This window comes from Meles meles, chromosome 3 (genome assembly GCF_922984935.1).
Source record: "Meles meles chromosome 3, mMelMel3.1 paternal haplotype, whole genome shotgun sequence".
In the NCBI taxonomy this organism is placed as follows: domain Eukaryota; kingdom Metazoa; phylum Chordata; class Mammalia; order Carnivora; family Mustelidae; genus Meles; species Meles meles.
In genome coordinates, this window is record NC_060068.1 from 26,740,949 (window position 1) to 26,753,321 (window position 12,373).

Genomic DNA, 12,373 nt, shown 5'->3' on the forward strand with positions numbered 1-12,373 from the left:
GACTTTAAAACAAAGACTAAGCAAGAGAAAAGAACAATGCTATGTAATAATAAAAGGGACAGTCCAACCAGAAGGCATAACAAATGTAAGTCATTATTTTTACGTTATTTATATTTATACCTGAGCATTACAGCATCCAGTAAAGAAAATTATTAATAACAAATATAAAGGAACTAAATGATAGTAATACAATAATAGTAGAGGACTTTAATGCCCTACTTATTTTTATGGAAAGATCATCTACACAAAAGATCAATAAGGAAAGAGTGGTTTTGAATGACATACTGTATCTGATAGATTTAACAAATATATTCAGAATATTTCATCCTAAAACAACAGGATACACATTCTTTTCATGGGCGCACAGATCATTCTCCAGAATAGATCAAATATTAGACCACAAAACAAGCCTCAATAAACTTGAAAAAGAACAGTGTAATGCCATCAATCTTTTTGGACCACCTCACTATGAAACTAGAAATTAACTACAAGAAAAAAAAAACCCTGAAAATCACAAATATATGGAGGCTAAGTAACATGCTACTAAGCAATGAATGCAGTGATCATGAATTAAAATAAATCTAAATGTACATGGAAACAAATGGAAAGGAAAACACAACAGTCCAAAACATTTGAGATGCAGCAAGAGTTGTTCTATGAAGAAAGTTCAGAGGAAGACAGAACTGTCTTAAGAATCAAAAAAGATCTCACATAAACAGCCTAACATTACACTACAAGGAACTGGGGAAAAAAACTAATACAACAAGAAGGAAGAAATAATAATGATTAGAGCAGAAATAAATGATATAAAAACTAAAAATAAAAATATAACAGGGGGGAGGAGTCAAGATGGCGGAGAAGTAACAGCCTGAGACTACATCAGGTAGCAGGAGATCAGCTCGATAGCTTATCTAAACATTGCAAACACCTACAAATCCAATGGGAGATCGAAGAGAAGAAGAACAGCAATTCTACACTTGATCTTAGCCAAAAGGCCAAGAAGCAATTCTAGAAACAGAAAATCAACCACTTTCTGAAAGGTAGGACTGGCGGAGAAGTGAATCTAAAACGACGGGAAGATAGACCGCGGGGGGAGGGGCCGGCTCCCGGCAAGCGGCGGAGGAATGGAGCACAAAATCAGTACTTTTAAAAGTCTGTTCCACTGAGGGACATTGCTCCAGGGGCTAAACCGGGGTGAAGCCCACGCGGGGCCAGCGTGGCCCCAGGCCCCGCAGGGTCACAGAAGGATCGGGGGTGTCGGAGTGTCAGAGAGCTCGCAGCTATTAGAACGGAGAAGCCAGCTGGAGAGACAGAGCCGAGGACTAAACTCTCAGCTCGGGGTTACCTTGAACTGGTCGCGGGCTGGGTGAGCTCGGAGCGCGGCTAGAGGCTGGGGATATGGGAGTGATTGGGTGCTGTCCTCTGGGGGCGCACTGAGGAGTGGGGCCCCAGGCTCTCGGCTCCTCCGGGCTGGAGACTGGGAGGCCGCCATTTTCATTCCCGTCCTCCGGAACTCTACGGAAAGCGTTCAGGGAACAGAAGCTCCCAAAAGCGAACCCGAGCCGATTACTTAGTCCAGCCGCCGGTAAGGGCGGTGCAATCCCGCCTCGGGCAAAGACACTTGAGAGTCACTACAACAGGCCCCTCCCCCAGAAGATCAACAAAATATCCAGCCAGGACGAAGTTCATCTATCAAGGAGAAAGCAGATTCAATTCCTAAGACAGCAGAGCAATTCCAGAGGAGGAGAAAGCAAAGCATGGAACTCATGGCTTTCTCCCCATGATTCTTTAGTCTTGCAGCTACTTCAATTTTTTTTTCTTTTTTCAATTTTTTTTCTTTTTTCTATTTTCTTCTTCTGCTAAATTTTTTTTTAAACTTTTACCCTTTTCTTTTTTAACATTTTTTGACTAGTTCATCTAAATATATATATTTTTTCTTTCTTTTTTATATTTTTTATTTGTTTTATTTTTTAAATTTTTTTCTTTCTTTTTTTTTTTTTTCTTTTTTTTTCAGAAGCTGTTTTTATCCCCTTTCTCCCCCCCACAATTTGGGGTCTCTTCTGATTTGGTTACAGCGCATTTTTCCAGGGTCTTTGCCACCCTTTTAGTAGTTTATTTGCTCCTTCATATTCTCTTATCTGGGCAAAATGACAAGGCGGAAAAAATCACCACAAACAAAAGAACAAGAGACAGTACCGAAAGCTAGGGACCTAATCAACACAGACATGGGTAATATGTCAGATCAAGAGTTCAGAATGACGATTCTGAACATTCTAGCCGGGCTCGAAAAAGGCATGGAAGATATTAGAGAAACCCTCTCTGGAGATATTAAAGCCCTTTCTGGAGAAATTAAAGAACTAAAATCTAACCAAGTTGAAATCAAAAAAGCTATTAATGAGGTGCAATCAAAAACAGAACACTCATGAAAGAAATGGATGAATGGATATGGAAGATGTGGTCCATATACACAATGGAGTATTATGCCTCCATCAGAAAGGATGAATACCCAACTTTTTTATCAACATGGACGGGACTGGAAGAGTTTATGCTGACTGAAATAAGTCAAGCAGAGAGAGTCAAGTATCATATGGTCACACTCATTTGTGGAGCATAACAAAGAACACGGAGGACATGGGGAGATGGAGAGGAGAGGGAGTTGAGGGAAACTGGAAGGGGAGATGAACCATGAGAGACTATGGACTCTGAAAAACAACCAGAGGGTTTTGAAGGTGTGGGGGGGGTGGGAGGTTGAGGAACCAGGTGGTGGATAATAGGGAGGGCACATACTGCATGGAGCACTGGGTGTGATGCCAAAACAATGAACACTGTTATGCTGTAAATAAACAAATAAAAATAAATTTAAAAAAAGCCAAAAAAAAAAAAGAATCAACATGCCCTTCAATGGATGAATGGATAAAGAAGATATGGTCTGTAGATAGTATGGAGTACTATGCCTCCATCAGAAAGGATGAATATCCAACTTTTGTGTCAACATGGTCTGGGCTGGAAGAGATTATGGTGAATGAAATAACTCATGCAGAAAGAGTCAATTATCATATTGTTTTGTTTATTTTTGGAGCATGAGGAATAACACAGAGGACATGGGGAGATGGAAAGAAGTGAGTTGGGGGAAATTGGAGGGGGAGATGAACCATGAGACTGTGGATGCTGACAAACAACCTGAGGGTTTTGGTGAAGAAGTTGGGTGAGTCTGGTGGTGGATATTATGGAGGGTATGTGCCACATGAAGCACTGGGCGTGGTGCATAAACAATTAATTATGTACACTAAAATAAATTTTAAAAATTAAAAATAGAAAAAGACAAACAAAGCTGGAGACATTATAATTCTGAACTTCCAGCTGTATTACAGAGCTGTAGTCATCAAGACAGTATGATAAGAACATAAAACCAGACACAGATTTCAATGGAACAGAAGAGAAAATGCAGAAAGTATTCCAAAACTATATGGTCGATCAACTTCCAACAAACTTGAAAAGAATATCCAATGGGGGGGCAGCCTTTTCAAAAATGATGTTGGGAAAATTTGACAGCAACATGCAGAAGAATGAATCTGGATTGTTTTCCTACAACACACACAAAAATAAATTCAAAATTGATAAAAAGCCTTAGGAAACTGTCAAAATCCTGTGGAGAAGAAAGGCAGTAGGCTCTTTATAATTGAACATAGGAACTTCTTACTAAATATGTCCCTTGATGCAAGGGACACAAAAACAAAAATGAACTATTGCCATTTCATCAAGATAAAAAGCTTCTGGACAGTAGAGGGTAAAATTAATGACAACTTACAGAACAAGAGATGACATATCTGACAAAGGGTTAGTATCCAACATCTATAAAGAACTTGTTAAACTCAATGCCCCAAAATTAATAATCCAGTTAAAAATGGGCAGAAGACATGAAAATTTTTCCAATGAAGACATACAAAAGGGTAATAAACAAATGAAAATATTCTAAACATTGCTCCACATAAGGGAAACACAAAACAAATCTACAATGAGCTATCAATTCAGAACTGTTAGAATTGCTAAAATTAACAGCACAGGAAACAGCAGATCATGGTGATGATATGGAGATAGAGGAAGTGTCTGACACTGTAAATGGGAATGCAACCTGGCACAGACACTGTGGAAAACAATATGGTGGTTCCTCAAAACGTTAAAAACTGAACTACCCAATACCAAGCAATTACATTGCTTGGTATTTACCCAAGGGACATAAAATACTGATTCTGATTCATAGAAGCACATGCACCTCAATGTTTATAGCAGCATTATCAACAATAGTGAAATTGTGAATAGTGAATAGAGACTCCAATTGACTATTGACTGATAAATACAAAAAGAAGATGCACTATGTGTATATGTGTGTGTGTGTATATATATATATATATATATATATATATATATAGTAATACTACTTATCCATCAAAAAAAAAGAATTTTTTGACTATTGACTGATAAATACAAAAAGAAGATGCACTATGTGTATATGTGTGTGTGTATATATATATATATATATATATAGTAATACTACTTATCCATCAAAAAAAAAAAAAGAAATCTTGTGGGGTGCTTGGGTAGCTCAGTTGTTAACCATCTGCCTTTGGTTGGGTCATGATCCCATTGTCCTGGGATGGAACCTTGCATCAGGCTCCCTGCTCAGTGGGAAGCCTGCTTCTCTCTCACACACACTCCACCTGCTTGTGTTCATTCTCTTGCTCCCACTCTCTCTCTGCCAAATAAATAAATAAAATTTTCCAAAAAAAAAAAAAAAAAAAGAAAGATTGCCAGATGCCATGATGTGGACTGAGCAGGAGTGAGTTACAATAATGAAAATATGTCAGTCAGAGAAAGACAAATGCTATCTTATATAATTCATATGTCAAATTTAAAAACAAAACAGATAACCATAGGGATATTAAAAAAGAGAGAGAAAATTATAAGGGACTCTGAACTATAGATAACAAACTGAGGGCCAATGAAGGGAGTTGGGTAGGTGATGAACTAAATGGGTGATGGGCATAAGTGATGAATCACTAAATTTTACACCTGAAAACAATTCCACCACATATGTTAACTAATTAGAATTTAAACAAGAACTTGGAATACAAACATATATTCCAGAAAAAGAACATGTACAAATTTTTTCCAACATCGTTAGTACAAACTATTTTATACATACATAGTGTATATAAACATCAGATCACATTCTGAGCTGCCAAACACACCTTACAAATATAATGGAAGTCATATCATGTCTGTTCTCCAAAGAGCATGGAACTAGAAATCAATAAAAAGAAGCTAGCTAAACATTGCAAGATAGATGGGGTTTAAACAACACATATCTAAATAACACATAGGTAAATATATAAATCTCAAGAAAAATTCTATTTTTAGATGTCTACTTATAAATAATCTCTATACCTAACATGTATCCTAACTCTCGACTACAAGATGAAGAGTCTCATGCTTTTCTGACTGAGCCAGCCAGGTGTCCCTAAAATGTTGAAATGCATAAAATAAAACAACTTACAGAATTTTATGCAATGCAGACAACAGTGCTTACAGGGAAATGTGTTGTTTTGAATGTCTATATTAATAAAGTTAACTCTTAAATAAATTGCATTCCTATCTCAGGATTTACAAATACAATATCAAATTAAGTATGATGTAATAAAAAAGAAGAAAAAGACAAGAAGAAAGGAGTATTAGAAAATAGAACACAGGGGTGTCTGGGTGGCTCATTCGGCTAAGTGTCTACCTTTGGCTTAGGTCATAATCTCAGGATACTGAGATCAAGCCACATATCAGGCTCCTTTCTCAGTGGGTAGTCCGCTTATCCCTCTCCCTTTCCTGCTCCCCCTGATTGTTCTCTCTCTCTGTGTGTCAAAAAACTAAAATCTTTACATTTATTTATTTATTTTTTTAGCATAACAGTATTCATTGTTTTTGCACAACACCCAGTGCTCCATGCAATATGTGCCTTCCCTATTACCCACCACCTGGTTCCACCAACCTCCCACCCCCGACCCTTCAAAACCCTCAGGTTGTCTTTCAGAGTCCATAGTCTCTTATGGTTCGCCTCCCCTTACAATTTCCCTCAACTTCCTTCTCCTCTCCATCTCCCAATGTCCTCCATGTCATTTGTTATGCTCCACAAATAAGTGAAACCATATGATACTTGACTCTCTCTGCTTGACTTATTTCACTCAACATAATCACTTCCAGTCCCATCCATGTTGCTACAAATTTGGGTATTCATCCTTTTTTTTTTAATAAACATATAATGTATTTTTGTCCCCAGGGGTACAGGTCTGTGAATCACCAGGTTTACACATTTCACAGCACTCACGATAGCACATACTCTCCCCAATGTCCATATCTCCCTCCCCCTCTCCCAACCCCACATCCCCGAAGTAACCCCCAGTATGTTTTGTGAGATTAAGAGTCATTTATGGTTTGTCTCCCTCCCAATCCCATCTTGTTTCATTTATTCTTCTCCTATGCCTTAACCCCCCAAGTTACATCTCCACGTCCTCATATCAGAGAGATCGTATGATAGTTGTCTTTCTCCGATTGACTTATTTCACTAAGCATAATACCCTCTAGTTCCATCCACGTCATCGCAAATGACAGGATTTCATTTCTTTTGATGGCTGCATAGTATTCCATTGTGTATATATACCACTTCTTCTTTATCCATTCATCTGTTGATGGACATCTAGGTTCTTTCCAGAGTTTGGCTATTAGAGACATTGCTGCTATAAACATTCGGGTGCATGTGCCCCTTCGGATCACTATGTTTGTATCTTTAGGGTAAATACCCAGTAGTGCAATTTATGGGTCATGGGGGAGTTCTATTTTCAACATTGTGAGGAACCTCGATGCTGTTTTCCAGAGTGGTTGCACCAGCTTGCATTCCCACCAACAGTGGAGGAGGGTTCCCCTTCCTCCGCATCCTCGCCAGCATCTGTCTTTTCCTGACTTGTTAATTTTAGCCATTCTGACTGGTGTGAGGTGATATCTCATTGTGGTTGTGATTTGTATTTCTGATGCCGAGTGATGTGGAGCTCTTTTTCATGTGTCTGTTGGCAATTTGGATGTCTTCTTTGCAGAAATGTCTGTTCATATCCTCTGCCCATTTCTTGATTGGATTGTTTGTTTTTTGGGTGTTGATTTTGCTAAGTTCCTTATAGATTTTGGACACTAGCCCTTTATCTGATATGTCATTTGTGAATATCTTCTCCCATTCTGTCAGTTGTCTTTGGTTTTGTTAACTGTCCCCTTTGCTGTGCAAAAGCTTTTGATCTTGATGAAATCTCAATAGTTCATTTTTGCCCTTGCCTCCCTTGCCTTTGCCGATGTTCCTAGGAAGATGTTGCTGCGGCTGAGGTCGAAGAGGTTGCTGCCTGCGTTCTCCTCATGGATTTTGATAGATTCCTTTCTCACATTGAGGTCCTTCATCCATTTTGAGTCTATTTTCGTGTGTGGTGTAAGGAAGTGGTCCAATTTCATTTGTCTGCATGTGGCTGTCCAATTTTCCCAGCACCATTTATTGAAGAGGCTGTCTTTTTTCTATTGGACATTCTTTCCTGCTTTGTTGAAGATGAGTTGACCATAGAATTGAGGGTCTATTTCTGGGCTCTCTATTCTGTTCCATTGATCGATGTGTCTGTTTTTGTGCCAGTACCATGCTGTCTTGATGATGACAGCTTTGTAATAGAGCTTGAAGTCTGGAATTGTGATGCCACCAACTTTGGCTTTCTTTTTCAATATTCCTTTGGCTATTCGAGGTCTTTTCTGGTTCCATATAAATTTGAGGATTATTTTCTCCATTTCTTTGAAAAAAATGGATGGTATTTTGATAGGGATTGCATTAAATGTGTAGATTGCTTTAGGTAGCATGGACATTTTCACAATATTTATTCTTCCAATCCAGGAGCATGGAACATTTTTCCATTTCTTTGTGTCTTCCTCAATTTCTTTCATGAGTACTTTACAGTTTTCTGCATATGGATAGTTAGCCTCTTTGGTTAAGTTTATTCCTAGGTATCCTATAGTTTGGGGTGCAATTGTAAATGAGATTGACTCCTTAATTTCTCTTTCTTCTGTCTTGTTGTTGGTGTACAGAAATGCAACTAATTTCTGTGCATTGATTTTATATCCTGACACTTTACTGAATTCTTGTACAAGTTCTAGTGGTTTTGGAGTGGAGTCTTTTGGGTTTTCCATATATAGTATCATATCATCTGCGAAGAGTGATAGTTTGACTTCTTCTTTGACAATTTGGATGCCTTTAATTTCCTTTTGTTTTTGTGATTGCTGAGGCTAGAACTTCTAGTATTATGTTGAATAGCAGTGGTGATAATGGACATCCCTGTTGTGTTCCTGACCTTAACGGAAAAGCTTTCAGTTTTTCTCCATTGAGAATGATATTTGTGGTGGGTTTTTCATAGGTGGCTTTGATAAAATTGAGGTATGTGCCCTCTATCCCTACACATTGAAGAGTTTCAATCAGGAAGGGATGCTGTACTTTGTCAATTGTTTTTTCACTATCTATGGAGAGTATCATATGCTTCTTGTTCTTTCTTTTATTTCTGTGTTGTATCACATGGATTGATTTGGTGATTTTGAATCAACCTTGCAGCCCTGGAATAAATTCCACTTTGTCGTGGTGAATAATCCTTTTAATGTACTGTTGAATCCTATTGGCTAGAATTTTGGTAAGAATTTTTGCATCTGTGTTCATCAAGGATATTTGTCTGTAGTTCTTTTTTGGTGGGATCCTTGTCTGGTTTCGGAATCAAGGTGATGCTGGCCTCATAAAATGAGATTGGAAGTTTTCCTTCCATTTCTATATTTGGGAACAGTTTCAGGAGAATCGGAATTAATTCTTCTTTAAATGTTTGGTAGAATTCCCCTGGGAAGGCATCTGGCCCTGGGCTTTTGTTTATTTGGAGATTTTTGATGATTGTTTCAATCTTCTTACTGGTGATGGGTCTGTTCAGATTTTCTATTTCTTCCTGGTCCAGTTGTGGTAGTTTATATGTCTCTAGGAATGCATTCATTTCTTCCAGATTGTCAAATTTGTTGGCGTAGAGTTGCTCATAGTATGTTCTTATTATTGTCTGTATTTCTTTGGTGTTAGTTGTGATCTCTCCTCTCTCATTCATGATTTTATTTATTTGGGTCCTTTCTCTTTTCTTTTTTATAAGCCTGCCCAGGCGTTAATCAATCTTATTAATTCTTGGAAAGAAATAGCTCCTAGTTTCATTGATTTGTTCTCCTGGTTTTTTTTTTTGTTTGTTTGTTTGTTTGTTTGCTTGTTTGTTTTTGGTTTCTATTTAATTGATTTCTGCTGTGATCTTTATGATTTCTCTTCTCCTGCTGGGTTTAGGGTTTCTTTCTTCTTCTTCCTCCAGCTCCTTTAGGTGTAGGGTTAGGTTGTGTACTTGAGACCTTTCTTGTTTCTTGAGAAAAGCTTGTATCGCTGTATATTTTCCTCTTAGGACTGCCTTTGCTGTGTCCCACAGATTTTGAACTGCTCTGTTTTCTTTATCATTTGTTTCCGTGAATTTTTTCAATTCTTCTTTAATTTTCTGGTTGACCCATTCATTCTTTAGAAGGATGCTGTTTAGTCTCCATGTATTTGGGTTCTTTCCAGCATTCCTCTTGTGATTGAGTTCTAGCTTCAGAGCGTTGTGTTCTGAAAATATGCAGGGAATGATCCTAATCTTTTGATACTGGTTGAGACCCTATTTAGGACTCAGGATGTGATCTATTCTGGAAAATGTTTCATGTGCACTAGAGAAGAATGTGTATTCTCTTGCTTTGAGGTGAAATGTTCAGAATATATCTGTGATGTCCATCTGTTCCAGTGTGTAATTTAAGGCCTTTATTTCCTTGCTGATCATTTGCTTGGATGATCTGTCCATTTCAGTGAGGGGAGTGTTCAAGTCCCCTACTATTATTGTATTATTATTGATGTGTTCCTTTGATTTTGTTATTAATTGGTTGATATAGTTGGCTGCTCCCAAGTTAGGGGCATGGATATTTAAAATGGTTAGATCTTCTTGTTGGACAGACCCTTTGAGTAGGATATAGTGTCCTTCCTCATCTCTTATTATAGTCTTTGGCTTAAAATCTAATTGATCTGATATAAGGATTGCCACCCCAGCTTTCTTCTGATGACCTTTAGCATGGTAAATTGTTTTCCACCCCCGCACTTTAAATCTGGACGTGTCTTCGCCTCTAAAATGAGTTTCTTGTAGGCAACATATTGATGGGTTTTGTTTTCTTATCCATTCTGATACCCTGTGTCTTTTGATTGGGGCATTTAGCCGATTAATATTCAGGGTAACTATTGAGAGATATGAATTTAGTGCCATTATTAGCCTGTAAGGTTACTGTTACTGTATATTGTCTCTGTACCTTTCTGATCTACTACTTTTATGCTCTCTCTTGGCTTAGAGGACCCCTTTCAATATTTCCTGTAGAGCCGGTTTGGTGTTTGCAAATTCTTTCAGTTTTTGTTTGTCTTGGAAGCTTTTTATCTTTCCTTCTATTTTCAGTGATAACCTAGCTGGATAGAGTATTCTTGGCTGCATGTTTTTCTCATTCAGTGCTCTGAATATATCATGCCAGCTCTTTCTGGCCTGCCAGGTCTCTGTGGATAAGTCTGCTGCCAATCTAATATTTTTACCATTGTATGTTACAGACTTCTATTCCTGGGCTGCTTTCAGAATTTTCTCTTTGTCACTAAGACTTGTAAATTTTACTATTAGGTGACGGGGTGTGGACCTATTCTTGTTGACTTTGAGCAGGGTTCTCTGCATCTCCTGGATTTTGATGCTTGTTCCCTTTGCCACATTAGGGAAATTCTCTCCCAATAATTCTCTCCAATAGACCTTCTGCTCCCCTCTCTGTTTCTTCTTCTTCTGGAATCCCAATTATTCTAATGTTGTTTCGTCTTATGGTGTCATTTATCTCTCAAATTCTCCCATTGTGGTCCAGTAGCTGTTTGTCCCTCTTTTGCTCGGTTTCCTTATTCTCTGTCATTTGGTCTTCTATATCACTAATTCTTTCTTCTGCCTCATTTATCCTAGCAGTGAGAGCCTCCATTTTTGATTGCACCTCATTAATAGCTTTTTTGATTTCAACTTGGTTAGATTTTAGTTCTTTAATTTCTCCAGAAAGGGCTTTTATATCTCCAGAGAGGGTTTCTCTAATATCTTCCATGCCTTTTTCGAGCCCGGCTAGAATGTTCAGAATCGTCATTCTGAACTCTTGATCTGACATATTACCCATGTCTGTGTTGATTAGGTCCCTAGCTTTCGGTACTGTCTCTTGTTCTTTTGTTTGTGGTGATTTTTTCAGCCTTTTCATTTTTTCCAGATAAGAGGATATGAAGGAGCAAATAAAATACTGAAAGGGTGGCAAAGACCCCAGAAAAATGCGCTGTAACCAAATGAGAAGAGACCCCAAATTGTGGGGGGGAGAAAGGGGATAAAAAGATGTTCAGAAAAAAAAAGAAAAAAAATTAAAAAATAAAACAAATTAAGTAAATATATAAAACAGAAAGAAAGAATTTATATTTTAGATAAACCAATCAAAAACTTTAAATAATAAAAGGGTAAAAGTTTTAAAAAATTTAGCAGAAGAAGAAAAAAGAAAGAAAAAAAATTGAAAAAAGAATTGAATTAACCGCAAGACTACAGAATCATAGGAAGAATGCCATGAGTTCCGTGCTTTGCTTTCTCCTCCTCTGGAATTATGCTGCTGTCTTAAATATTGAACCTGCTTTCCTTGATAGATGAGCTTCATTCTGGCTGAATATTTTGTTGATCTTCTGGGAGAGGGGCCTGTTGTAGTGACTCTCAAGTGTCTTTGCCCGAGGCAGAATTGCAGCAGTCTTACCGGGACTGGACTAAGTAATCTACTCGGGTTTTTTTGGGGGAGCTTCTCTTCCCTGAACACTTTCATAGAGTTCTGGAGGATGGGAATGAAAATGCCGGCCCCCTAGCCTCTGGCCCGGAGGTGCCCAGAGCCCAGGGCCCCACTCCTCAGTGCGCCCCCAGAGGACAGCACCCAATTACTCCCGTATCCCCAGCCTCCAGCTACGCATCGAGCTCACTCAGCCCATGAACAGTTCAAGGTAACCCTGAGCTGAGAGTTCCGTCCTCAGCTCTGTCTCTGTAGCCGGCTTCTCCATTCTAACACCTGTGAGCTCTGCAACACTTTGACACCCCCGATCCTTCTGTGACCCTGTGGGACCTGGGGCCACACTGGCCCCGCGTGGGCTTCACCCCAGTTCAGCCTCTGGAGCAATGTCCCTCAGTGGAACAGACTTTTA

General features: G+C 38.6%; 1 pseudogene; it reads right to left on the reverse strand.

The window, feature by feature from the left end:
* Positions 1-833: 833 nt before the first annotated feature.
* LOC123939397 lies at positions 834-1,007 on the reverse strand (annotated as a pseudogene).
* Between the last annotated feature and the right edge of the window lie 11,366 nt (positions 1,008-12,373).